This window comes from Garra rufa, chromosome 5, assembly GCF_049309525.1.
Source record: "Garra rufa chromosome 5, GarRuf1.0, whole genome shotgun sequence".
Classification (NCBI taxonomy): domain Eukaryota; kingdom Metazoa; phylum Chordata; class Actinopteri; order Cypriniformes; family Cyprinidae; genus Garra; species Garra rufa.
This window is the reverse complement of record NC_133365.1, coordinates 20942509-20955719: the sequence shown is the minus strand read 5'-3', so window position 1 is coordinate 20955719 and position 13211 is coordinate 20942509. Positions and strand designations below refer to the sequence as shown.

The 13211-nt window shown below is 36.2% G+C and overlaps 1 protein-coding gene across 1 annotated transcript in view; it reads right to left on the bottom strand.

Moving 5' to 3' along the window:
• The window catches only part of jak2b (Janus kinase 2b), a 46522-nt gene extending 35397 nt beyond the window's left edge, over positions 1–11125 (bottom strand). Inside the window, exon 1 of the mRNA XM_073839459.1 lies at positions 10442–11125. The gene's annotated coding sequence lies outside the window, so the exon portion shown is untranslated. The remainder of the gene's footprint in view (positions 1–10441) is intronic.
• Between the last annotated feature and the right edge of the window lie 2086 nt (positions 11126–13211).

The following is a 13211-nucleotide window of genomic DNA, read 5'->3' as shown; positions in this document are numbered from 1 at the left end:
TTAATCGTTTAACCTAGATAATGTGTGCTAATAGGCACATATCCAATCGTTTGCGGAGATTGAAAGCTGGAGCGCGCCTATAGGACATGCATTCGCCGGTGCAATGTGAAACTTCATTTTTGCTCATAAAGCGGTCAGAGTAATATATCATCCAGAATTGTAAAGGGTCTACCTTAGTTCGTGTGTACACAGCCTTAACAAAATGTGCTTTTGAAGAAAACAAACAGGATACGCTTTCTGATGTCTGGTGTTAAAAAGGAGCGCTTCACAATAATTAATATACGCTTTAAATTATTACTTCACTACTATAAAACGAAATAATTAAAATCGAAAACAAAACTCTTTCATAAGCTATAGGCCTAATTCATAAAGATGCATTTAGGCTTTAAAAGTGAGCAGATGGCTGTGTGAGATCAGGAGGCATGATAATCCTAATAATATCTTGTAGTGTGTGATGCGCCAGGATTTTCAAATCTTATAGTGCCTGCATGTTTAAGATTTCAGGTAAGATAATCTGCGAAGATTCTCCTTATGTGTGCGCTGCAACCAGATTTCATAATCAGTTAGGATTTTAAAACTCCTGTAGTGTGAGCCGGGCTTAAGACATACCATGGAACACCACTAAGCGCTAAAAAAAGAATGTGGGCAACCAAACAGTTGCTGGTCCCCATTGTATTTTATTTTTTCCCACTTTCAAAAGTAAGTGGGGACCAGCTACTGTTATCCGCATTCTTTAAAATATCTTCTTTAGTGCTCAGCACAAGAAAAAAAATTAACAGAGGTTTGGGACAACATGCAAGTATGTACATTTTTGGGTGAACTGTCCTTTTAATGACAATTGGCAGCATGTTTAGTTCTGTCGCTTTAAGAGCTGCACACATCTAATATACAAATGCGCATCCATTTATCTCAACTATTTACTTTCACTTTAGACATAACTGTGTTTATATGCAATCCTTGTGTGTTTTTGACAGTATTAGCGAATCAGACATGAAAGACAGCTTAGTCCAGTTATCAGGCGCTGTTTGTCAGGCTTTTAGTATGTGTGTGCTAATGCAAAATTCACTTTTTAGATGTTTATTAAACATAAATGCGTTTAGCGGTGTGTGTACACAACCTACCCATAATGATAAAAATCCACCCAGTGTTTTTTTATCCCTATAAATCATTAGCACTTTCTTAGATCAAGCCATTCTCAGATTCTTGGCTGTGACACATCACACAGGCCCAGGCCCCTCCCACAATAATATGCTAGTTAGCAAGTTCTTAGGCTAATGCCGCGTTCCAGGCAACCCGTTACCCGTGTTTTTTTCAACCTTCTACCCGTGAAAGTGCTCTGGAGAGGCAGTCAAACCCGTGACTTCCCACCCCTGAACTCGTACTAGATCGATGTACTCCCAGTTCTGAGCTCTGACGTAACATAGCCCACAAAATAACATTGTCAGCCCCAACAATTTAACGTTGAAATCAAATTAATAATAATATGAAAATAATAAATGCGCTCAGGCAGTTTGGCCTGACTTGCCTGAAACGCTACAAAGTCGTGAGTCGTGGTTTGAAGTCGTGATTTACGGGCTCAAAAACCTGCCTGGAACGCAGCATAAATGCAGCTGAAGTTTATAGTCTCAGAAAACTGCTTGTCACCCCACAGAAAAGAGAGGCGGAGTGAGCAGAGCTCATTAGCATTTAAAGAGCCATGCACCAAAACAGCTCACTGTGAACAGAGCTGTTTTTAACAAAGTAGAAAGGGTGTTGTTTTACACTACCATTGAGAATTTTTAACCAAAGTATGTTATAGACTTTTCATTAAGACCCTAAAGAATCATATCAACTTTAAGAGACCTACTACTCTGTATCGAGTTGCCTAAACATCTAGCTACCTGTTACAGGTGTAAAACAAAAAATAAATTATTGGTTACTAGTATCAGCGACAGCAATATATAACAATATATTATCAGATATATCACTTCAGAAATTCCATATTAGATCATCAAACAAATCTCTGTCACTTTGGTATTACTCATGTCTCACAGACTAGAAAAGGGATCCATTCCACTTCTGTCTAAAAGAACTGAGAGTCAAACATATAGAAAATTTGTCGAAATTCTGACCATGTGAACAAAGCCACAGAAGAGTCAGAAAAGCTGAAGAATTGTACCCGTCTGCATATGAAGAGTACAACACAGGACTTCCATTAGTGTGTAAACAATACAAGCTTACGCTGTTTACTTGATATATAACCTATTGCAACGCCATGCATCATCCTTTTTATTTTACTTCAGGGTTTCAGCGTTAAGTGAATGAGTCATTTGATGTTGGTCAAGTCATTCACCACCGTAGTTTGCTCATAAACCTCTGCCACTGTCTGACATTACATGCTCTTCTCCATTGAGAGAAACTGGAAAAGAACAAACAACTGATCCCTCTGAGGCTTATGAGAGAACAATCCTCAGTAGAGTCAATCCTCAGCCAATACACACCATGTAATACTACTAAAAATGCCAGAAATAAACCAAAAGCCACATAAAACAAATATATAATACAAAAATACCAAACAGTCTAGAACTGTAAAGCGAAACTACAGCCACAAGCAGTGATTACTGAGGTCTACTCTAGACACAAATAGCTCAGGTAGATACAACTGACATGTATTTTACCAAATATCATCTGTTTGCACTTCGAAATCTAGGGGTCTTAAAGGAGTAGTTCACTTTCAGAACAAAAATGTACAGATAATGTACTCACCCCCTTGTCATCCAAGATGTTAATGTCTTTCTTTCTTCAGTCATAAGGGAATTATTTTTTTTGAGGAAAACATTTAAGGATTTCTCTCTATATAATGAACTTCTATGGTGCCCCCGAGTTTGAACTTCCAAAACGCAGTGTAAATGCTTCAAAGGACTCTAAATCATCCCAGGCGAGGAAGAAGGGTCTTATCTAGCGAAACGATCGGTTGTTTTCTAAAAACATTTACAATTTATATACTTTTTAATCTCTACACAGAGTACACACAGAGCTAGACAAGACAAGCATTTGAGGTTAAAAAGTATATAAATTGTATATTTTATTTTAGAAAAAAACAAAAACAAAAAAAAAACGATGGTTTTGCTAGATAAGACTCATTTTTCCGCAGCTGTAATCGTTTAGAGCCATTTGAAGCTGCATTTTGGAAGTTCAAACTCGGGGCACCATAGAAGTCCATTATATGGAGAGAAATCCTGAAATGTTTTCCTCAAAAAACTATTTCTTTATGACTGAAGAAAGAAAGACATGAACATCTTGGATGACTATGGGGTGAGTACATTATCTTTAAATTTTAGCTTTAACAGTAAATCTCCACAGTAGGGCTGGGTGATTAATCGAAAAGTAATCGAAATCGACATTCAGAACCTATAATCGATCAAATTTTTCCAGGTCAATTATTTCAATTACTTTCCCTTTAAAAACATTACTGCGTGTGGAGTCAGGTGACCCCGCTCCGTTACGTTACGTTATTCCTCCGACATGTCGATGGAGAGCTTAAGCAGTATTTATACAGTAAAAAGTATTTACAGGATATACAAGAGTAATTTTATTTAGAAGAGATACTGCTTATTTTCTACTTTTAATATTTATTATTATTTTATAAATAATTTATTTTGTTTCCAAAAGTGCAAGTTATTTATTTTCACTAATTTAAGAAAAATGTGACTTTTCGTTTTAAGCAATGTGTGCTTTAATTTCAGTTGTTCAACACTGATGTTCAATAAACAATAATAGATAGTAGATAGTGTGTGCACCCTTCATTCAAAAATCTCTCACTTGTAATATGTGAGCATATTTACTGTACAAAACTTGTCAGTGAACTATGAGGGCAAAAAAATAAATATTATTTAAATATAATTTTATTAATGAATAAAATAATCTTTCATTAATCGTAATTGGGTTAAAATGTTCAATTAATCGAGATTTTGATTTTAGGCCAAATCTAAAATCTCAAAAAAAAAAACAGCCCTACTCCACAGTGTAAAACAAAAATGACAGATTGCTTCGCTAGATAAGACCCTTATTTCTCGAAAAAGCTTACCTTATGATTAATAGTGTGAATGCAAAGTGTGCTACAAATAATCTTTAGTTGATGCTTCTACTGAAAATAGCATAGACTTAAAGACCAATTCTTGGGATATAATGAAAAATAAAGATTGATTACTTAATATCATTAACTCGGCAGTAATATGCTGTTTGTCTGATCAACACACTAGGGTCTGTTACCTCCATTTTGTGAAGAAATACTGCAACAAAACATCCACCTCCATAAAGCCAAATTAAATGTCAAAACATGTATAAAGATAATGTTTACCAGCGGTTGTTCTTACAGCTGACTTTCTTGAGAATCAAAACCATCAGCTTTTGAAATGTGCAGCTCAGGTCGATGATTTTAGATAGCTCGACTAGTGCCATTGCCAAATACCACATGAAATACACTACAGCATAAGAGGAACTGACTCTTGAGGAAGTGCAATAATATCAGTGCTGGGACTGTCATCATTGCTGCTGTTTGCTATGGCAACATAAAAAAAATATAGACACAAAGGCCATCAGAACATGATGAAATTTCCTCCAAGAACAGAAATGTTATGACTTCAACTAAAGCAACAGCTGTGCTTTTACTGTAAAAGCCTATAGGTTTACAGTCAGGCCTTGACTGATTGACCAGACTCAGACAGCAAAGTTTAGAAAGCTTTTGGCCAACATCACAGACAGACATCGACTTTAACCTGCACTGTGTTCAATGTGAATATTGGATTGCTCCACACACGAACCATGCTTGTGTTTATTTATTAATAACTGACTATTGTTTGCACTGTTGCAAGCATTAAGATTCCCCATGTGCCCTTTCTATGTTTAGGAATTCTCTATGGGTTGCAGGTACTGCAGCAACTCATTCGCACATGGATCGCTGAAGAAAAATAAGAGGGCTTGAAGACGGCAGCAAACTCAGGTGGAGCAAGCCTTTTATTAACAGCCTTCAATAGTGATTTGACGACTATCATTCTCAAAAAAAAAAAACTTCTATGCAAAGCTTTTATTCAGCAGGGATGGGTATCATTTTAATTTGAGCAATTCTGATTTTGATTCTGCTTATCAATTCCCAGTTTCGATTCTTACATGGTATAAAAACCCTATAATGAACCAATGATGACTGTATGATTTTGAGATCCATCTTTTCACACTGAGGACAACTGAGAGACTCATATGCAACTATTACAGAAGGTTCAAACGTGCACTGATGCTTTAGAAGGAAACACAATGTATTAAGCCAGGGGGTGAACACTTTTGAATGGAATAAAGATGTGTATATTTTTCTTATTTTGCCTAAATATCATTAGGCAAACTTTTTATTTAGTACTGCCCTTCAGAAGCTACAAGTTTCCCAGAAGACAAAATGAGTTAAATTTACCCTGATCTTCAAATTCAAAAAGTTTTCACTCCTTAAAGCATCATGTTTCCTTCTGAAGCATCAGTGAGTGTTTGGAAAATTTGGAACTGGTTCTACAATAGAAGTAGTTCTCAAAACCCAGTTCTGGTATTTCCAAAGATTCATAAAACAGCAGGAAAATGTCAGAGTGAAATCTAGGCCAGGTTTCTGATAACCCAATACCTGTTACTGATGTGTAAACATGGATGGAAATGTGTTGCAAAACTTCCGAACGAGTCATCTTGGCAGCTTGGTTTGAAATAATGCTCTCTGTGGACTTTTGAGTCTAGGGCTCCAAGAGATTCAGTATGTTTTCAAGCCCTTGTATCTTATCAGGCTTTTGAATTGAATCAATATAGAGACATCTCACGTAAAAAAAAAAAAAAAAAAAAACGGACAAATCGACAACATTAGAACCTCAAAACAACCCTGACAGACTGCACATTCACAAAAGTCATGATGAAACAAGCTACTCTATAACACTGAGCAGAAGATCTAGAGAACAGAAAAGAGCAAAGACCTTTAACAAAGTGATAATCTGCAGCAAAAGACAAAGTGAGTGCTGTCAACTTCCTGCGGGGGAGATTTTTTTTTGTAATGAAACATCACTTTCAAGCACGGGTGCCTAACCACAACACACACTTCATTCCTAACATGACCATTTTGCAACGTGAAGACTGTTACGTGGTCAAGATGCAAAGGCAGATTTGAGCTGACAGAGGTTTATACGAGTTCCTTTGAAAGAAAAGAAAAAAAAAATGCACATACAGCATATGGATGTTTCTTTATCTAGAGGCAATTTTGTGCCACAGGGGTTGATTTTTATCGACATATTTTTAAAACAGACTTACATTTGCATTTATTTATTTAGCAGCCACTTTTATCCAAAGACATTGGAAGCAATCAAAATCAACAAAAGAGCAATACTAAGCAAGTGCTATGATATGATATGACATTTAGCCTAGCAAGGTGTTTTTTTTTTTTTTTTTTGTTAATAATATAACTAAAGTGAGCCTGGACCACAAAATCAGTCATAATTAAGGATTTAAAATATTGAGAAAACTGCCTTTAAAGTTGTCCACATGAAGTTCTTAGCAATGCATATTACTAGTAAAAAATAAAGTTTTAAATATTTCCGGTAGGAAATTTACTAAGTATCCTCTTTACTGATCTTTACTTAATATCCTTATGATTTTTGGCATATAAGAAAAAATTAATAATTTTGACCCATACAATGTATTGTTGGCTATTGCTACAAATATAGCCATCCTACTTAGGTTTTAGAATCCAGGGTCACAAATAAAAAGAAAACAGAGTAGATAGAAAAAAAAAAAGAATAGAGAAAACTAGTGTTTGTGATCTCTTTTTTTAAACTTAAACTTTAGTCATTCAGAGCAATGAACTGCACATTAAAACTACCTTGGAAACTTTTTTTATAATGACACTGCAGGCATAACTAGTGTTTTTTTCATTCACTGGTAAGTTTTGAGGCATTTTGCTTGCTTCTTTGCTTCTTCCAGATTAGTGGAAGACTAGTCCACAAAACATTTAAGTGTATATTTTACTACACTATCTATTTGCATCTGTTTCAGCGGCTTTTACTTATAGGTACTTTTGGATTTTCCTTTCTAAAATAGCCTACCGCTTATATACATTTAGAAAGTCTTCAGGTGAGGTGACTTTTGTCTTTCAAATGCATTAAAATGCACAAATTCACAAACGTTTTTGCGTTCAGATACTCCTTCACCTAATATATTTACTTTAAGTACTCCTGAGATTTTAAAATAAATATTTGAATAATTGAGTATCACATTTGCATTGATTGGTTCTCTGATGTTGGTTATGGTCATATGACATTTTTTGTATTTTAAATAAATTTTAAAATGCTGTATTTTAATGTAATATTTTTTCATAAACCCCCTGCTGTTCCTTCACAAACACCAGTTTGGGAAACCTTGACGTAATATATTATTTAATGCACTTCATGTTGTTAATGACAACAAATGGAATATATTCTCTTCATCTTTGTATTTTTTATATCAATATGCCACAAGATTACTTAAATCAATGTGATAAACAAGTAATTTAAAATTAATCTAAAAGTAGCCTGAATACATCACTTAAAATGTATAATGTAAAGGATTACGTTACTAACTACAATTTGTCGCGTCATTTGGAATCAGTAACGGATTACAATTTGTAAGAAATCTACCAATCTCTGGATAAGATATTAGTATGATAATATGAAACATAAAATAATTAATGCAAGTTTCAATGCATTTTCAAGACAATACAAACATTTCACACAGTTCTGTGATTAATCAATTTAGGAATTATGGTGACATTGATTAGTTACATATATCAATTAATTACATAACATTTTTTAACAAGAAGTGAACCAAGACAACAAATGAAATATAATTGTCTAAATATTATCAGTTTTCCAAAAATTATGAAAATCAAGATCACCAACACATCACTGTAACACTTTACAATAAGTTCCCATTGGTTAATGTTAACGCATTAACCAACTATAAGCAATACATTTGTTACAGTATTTCAATGTTAAAATTAGCTAATAAAAATACCACTGTTTATTGTTAATTCATGGAAACTTAGGTCAATTATAAACACTACAAGATACAAGTTTTAAATCTAACAAAGTACCAGTAAATGTTGAAATAAACAGTAGATACAAATAATAAATACTTTAGACGTATTTTTCATATTAACTAATGTTGAAAAATTCAACATTTGCTGGTTCAAATAGCCATGTGAGGCCTCTGTTAAAGTTTTTAAAGTATTTTTTTATTTTTAGTGCATGACTTTCCAAAGTCTGGTAAGTGCTATTTTCAGGGAGTCACATCCATAACAGTACATATTCCTCATAAATAGTAGGGTTGTTCCGATTCCGATACTAGTATCGGAAATGCCGCCGATACCACAAAAAAATCTAGCATCGGAATCGGCGAGTACTTGAACCCACGTACCGATCCGATACCAATTTTATTTTCTTTCCCGCTAGCAAATCGGAAGCCAGTTCTTCTTCGCGGCTCAGAATGCAAACACAGGGAATAGTGCTGTGTTGCCACAAGCAACCACTGCTTATAGCAGCGAAGAAGAAATACAAACGTGCTAGCAGTATGTCCGCTGTTTGGCAGTATCTCAGACTGGACCAACCAGCCAGTAAAACGGCGGCATGTCTCATAGGGCTTTATGATTTTGGCGATGCGGAAAACACGGATGGAATCGCGGAATCCAGTCTAAATGGAATTTACAGTTTAACGTGGAACGTAACGGAATTTGTCAAAGTTTGATGCATTAATCAAAGGTAGTTCATTACACTTAAATCAAATCGTGATATGTTAATGAATGTGATATGGCTCTGTGTTAATGAATGGTACAGGCGCATGGATTTGTTTACTCCTTGTACTGAAGCGCGTGGGACACTTGCGGTAATATTAAAGGGCTCCAGACTGTGACCATTTTTTCTGCCAGTGTTACTAATTTTCGTGAGCGGTCACACTGGCGTGGCCACCGCGTTGTTCAACTCATAAGCTCTGCCATTTCTGTTTCAGTTAAGAAACATACAACGACACGCGAAACGAAAGTGAAACTAACACGATACGTTTGAGCTGCTCAGCGCTGACCATTTATCAGCTTGGACTGCAACGCAAACAAACTTTCACAAACCCCGAACCAATGTTGATTTTGCAACACTGTTACTGCTGCACAATGAATAAGGTTGCTGCAAGATCTAGTGAGAATCTTTCAAATTCTGCCCACAATTCTCTGTTATAAACAGGGCTGATGTACGTCAGAAAACCAGATTAGTAATACTAGTAACTATATAAAAAAAATATTACTGTCAAATGTATGTCATATAATAAAAATACTCTAGTTCACTGTAAATATCACTGTATGTTTGTTTTATTAAGGGATAAGTCTGAAGCACACCATATAATAATTTATTAGTATTATCAACAGCTGTATATACAATTACACACCCAGGTATCGGATTAGTACTCGGTATCGGCCGATACCCCGAGCCCAGGTATCGGAAAGGAAAAAAGGGTATCGGAACATCTCTAATAAATAGACGCATTATATGTTTCGTCAAGAGCCATCGCTTCTCTATTTGTTAGGAATTATTGCGTCTGGTTTGTAAATTTTAGTTGGCAGAAATCCTACAAAGTATGTTGTCTCTCAAAAACAGTGTCCTTTTTTGTCACATCCATAACGCATGATTATTACTTTTATAACATAGAAAACTCATGCATAGACTGATATTTTTCTGATGCTTAGACTCAGAAAGGATTTATTAAAATATCAACAAATGGTTTGGTATATTGGCAGCACATATACATTCTCTATGCATTTATATGTCACATCACATTCATAATAAATTTCTTATGAACAGAGTATTTTACTTTCAACAAAGCCACAAATATGCAAATAAGCGAAAACATTAAAATTTAATAGCTTATATTTAAGATAAATAAGAGTCAAAAATAGCATTTTTATATAATGCAATGTATTCATTGAAATGCCATTAATCTCAATCCATAATTATGATGTGACAAAAACACACTGTTTCAGAAATAAAAATGACAATTCTCCTGTGATGCATATTTCTCCAAGGCTGGACAAATTAGAAGGTCAGGGTTAGGTTTGTTTTCCAGTGTATGGAAGAAACACCCGTAAATGAATTATGCATGAAGCAAAAATGAAATGAAAGGAGCTAACATTTCCTTCAGGTTACAGACTCATGTACTCAGTTAATTTATCGACATTGCCAGTGTGCAAAACACGCTGTACGGTTACATAAAAAATATGAATTATACATGACAGCATGCATTGAATCTAATCTACAACATCAACATATAGCCTGACAGCCTGCAATAAACAAGGCCGAGTGTTATAAATCAAGAATCGCATCTGCAGAACAAAAATAACTAAGTTACTGTCAAGAGAAATACTTACTTGTTTGGGGTTGCTGAGCTAGCGAGCACTGCTAGCCAACTCGCGTGACGATCAACGCACTCGAAACTTCAAATATCCGAGCGAGTAACAGTCGTTTAATCCATGCTGCTGCCTTTACTCCAAATATTTGGTCGCTCGGTGTCACTTACGCGAGGGTCGACCGTGTGTCCATCTCGTTAGCTGTCGTAACATTTGACTTGTTGAAGCACAGCTCGCTAAGATGTTTGGGGTCAAGTTTAGCGTTAGCATGCGCTGCTGCTGTTTCTCTTATTTACAAAACATGACCGCAAGAACTTCGCTCTTATGCTTGCTGTCGCAACACAACACGACCGCAAGGACGACGATATATGTTCTTAAAGAAAGCCACCTGATGAATATGTTAAAACGCTAACTTACATGTCTTAAAACCACCAGTGGAGTGACAGCTAGCGAGCATGCTAACTTACCCCGACCTGACAGTTAAGACTACCAGCAGGTCATGCTGTAACAAACCACATCTGCTCCTGTCTTTAAAGGACCGTCGCTTTGTCTGTCCTTTCGAAAAGCGTGATATCAAGACGAGTTTTAAATTCTAGCAGGCAGTCTGTGTGTTTCTCTTTTGGCTCGGTGTCTAATGCAGGTGGCGCCCTGTGGTTACTAGAGTTGACACGCCGCTCGTAGTCTCAGCGGGATGTGTCTCAATACCTAGTGTGCTGCCTACCTAGACAGCACAGGTTGAGCCGACTGGTCCCCCAAATCTGTTTATGGCGCCCTGAAATCTTTAAAGATTTTAAAACACAACCCGTTTGTAATGGTAGAGTGATTCACTGACCCTTTGCTGTATCACCTTCATCAGATTCCAATCAATTATTAACTCTAGACCCTCCCAGCACTGATGCATTTTATATTTGGTCATTTTGAAAGGTTTTTGGCTGAGTGACTTGGTTAAATAATAGCAAGGAAGTGAAAGCAAGGAGGATGAACTTGTCCTTGATACCGCTGCTCTCTTTTTGACCTCTCGGTTTGGTTTTAGGTGAAAGCAAAGTATGTTTGCTATACACATGCTTCACTGCATATGCAAACTAATGATGTGCTTGTAGAGGTTTTTTTTTTTTTCCTATTTCAATTCATCAAAATGTAAGTCCATCCACCCAAACACTAAACAGTGTTATGAATACGTCAACATCACATTCTGACTTGGATTCAAGAGCTCAGACAGAATGAGAACTTTGAGCAATTTATAAGTAAAAAAAAAAACATATTTTCCTTAAGAAAAATCAAATACTTAGCCTATAATAATGGCTGTTGGTGCTTTAACCAAGTTATATATTTTTGATATGATCAATGAAAAGTAAAATTCAAAGCCAGTTTACTAACATTCCAATAAAGTTCTGAAAACATTACAGTAGTGTTCAAAAATGTAGGATCAGTAAGATTTTTAATGTTTTTTAAAAAGAAGTTTCTTATGCTCATCCAGGCTGCGTTTATTTGATCAAAAATACAGAAAAAACAGTAATATTGTAAAATATTATTACATGTAAAATAATGTTGTTCTATTTTGATATACATTCAAATCAGTTTTTTCCTGTGATGCAAAGCTGAATTATCATCCTTATTACGCCAGTCTTCAGTGTCACATGTTCCTTTTATTCAGAATGATTTATTATCAGTGCTGGAAACAGTTGTGCTGCTTAAAGGGATAGTTCACCCAAAAAAGAAAATTTGATGTTTATCTGCTTACCCCCAGGGCATCCAAGATGTAGGTGACTTTGTTTCCTCAGCAGCACACAAACGATCGTTTTTTTTGCGAGAAACTGAACAGTGTTTATATCATTTTTTACCTTTGATACACAGCCACGTCCATCTCTCCTGAGCACGAGCACATCATCCGGCTCGTGACATGTGAACGCGCTCTTGCGTAGTATACGCAAACGCCGGAAGCGATCTGTCGCATGTACAGTCGTGGCCAAAAGTTTTGAGAATTACATAAATATTGGAAATTGGAAAAGTTGCTGCTTAAGTTTTTATAATAGCAATTTGCATATACTCCAGAATGTTATGAAGAGTGATCAGATGAATTGCATAGTCCTTCTTTGCCATGAAAATTAACTTAATCCTGAAAAAAAAACTTTCCACTGCATTTCATTGCTGTCATTAAAGGACCTGCTGAGATCATTTCAGTAATCGTCTTGTTAACTCAGGTGAGAATGTTGTCGAGCACAAGGCTGGAGATCATTATGTCAGGCTGATTGGGTTAGAATGGCAGACTTGACATGTTAAAAGGAGGGTGATGCTTGAAATCATTGTTCTTCCATTGTTAACCATGGTGACCTGCAAAGAAACGCGTGCAGCCATCATTGCGTTGCATAAAAATGGCTTCACAGGCAAGGATATTGTGGCTACTAAGATTGCACCTAAATCAACAATGTATAGGATCATCAAGAACTTCAAGGAAAGAGGTTCAATTCTTGTTAAGAAGGCTTCAGGGCGTCCAAGAAAGTCCAGCAAGCGCCAGGATCGTCTCCTAAAGAGGATTCAGCTGCGGGATCGGAGTGCCACCAGTGCAGAGCTTGCTCAGGAATGGCAGCAGGCAGGTGTGAGCGCATCTGCACGCACAGTGAGGCCAAGACTTTTGGAAGATGGCCTGGTGTCAAGAAGGGCAGCAAAGAAGCCACTTTTCTCCAAAAAAAAACATCAGGGACAGATTGATCTTCTGCAAAAAGTATGGCGAATGGACTGCTGAGGACTGGGGCAAAGTCATATTCTCAGATGAAGCCTCTTTCCGATTGTT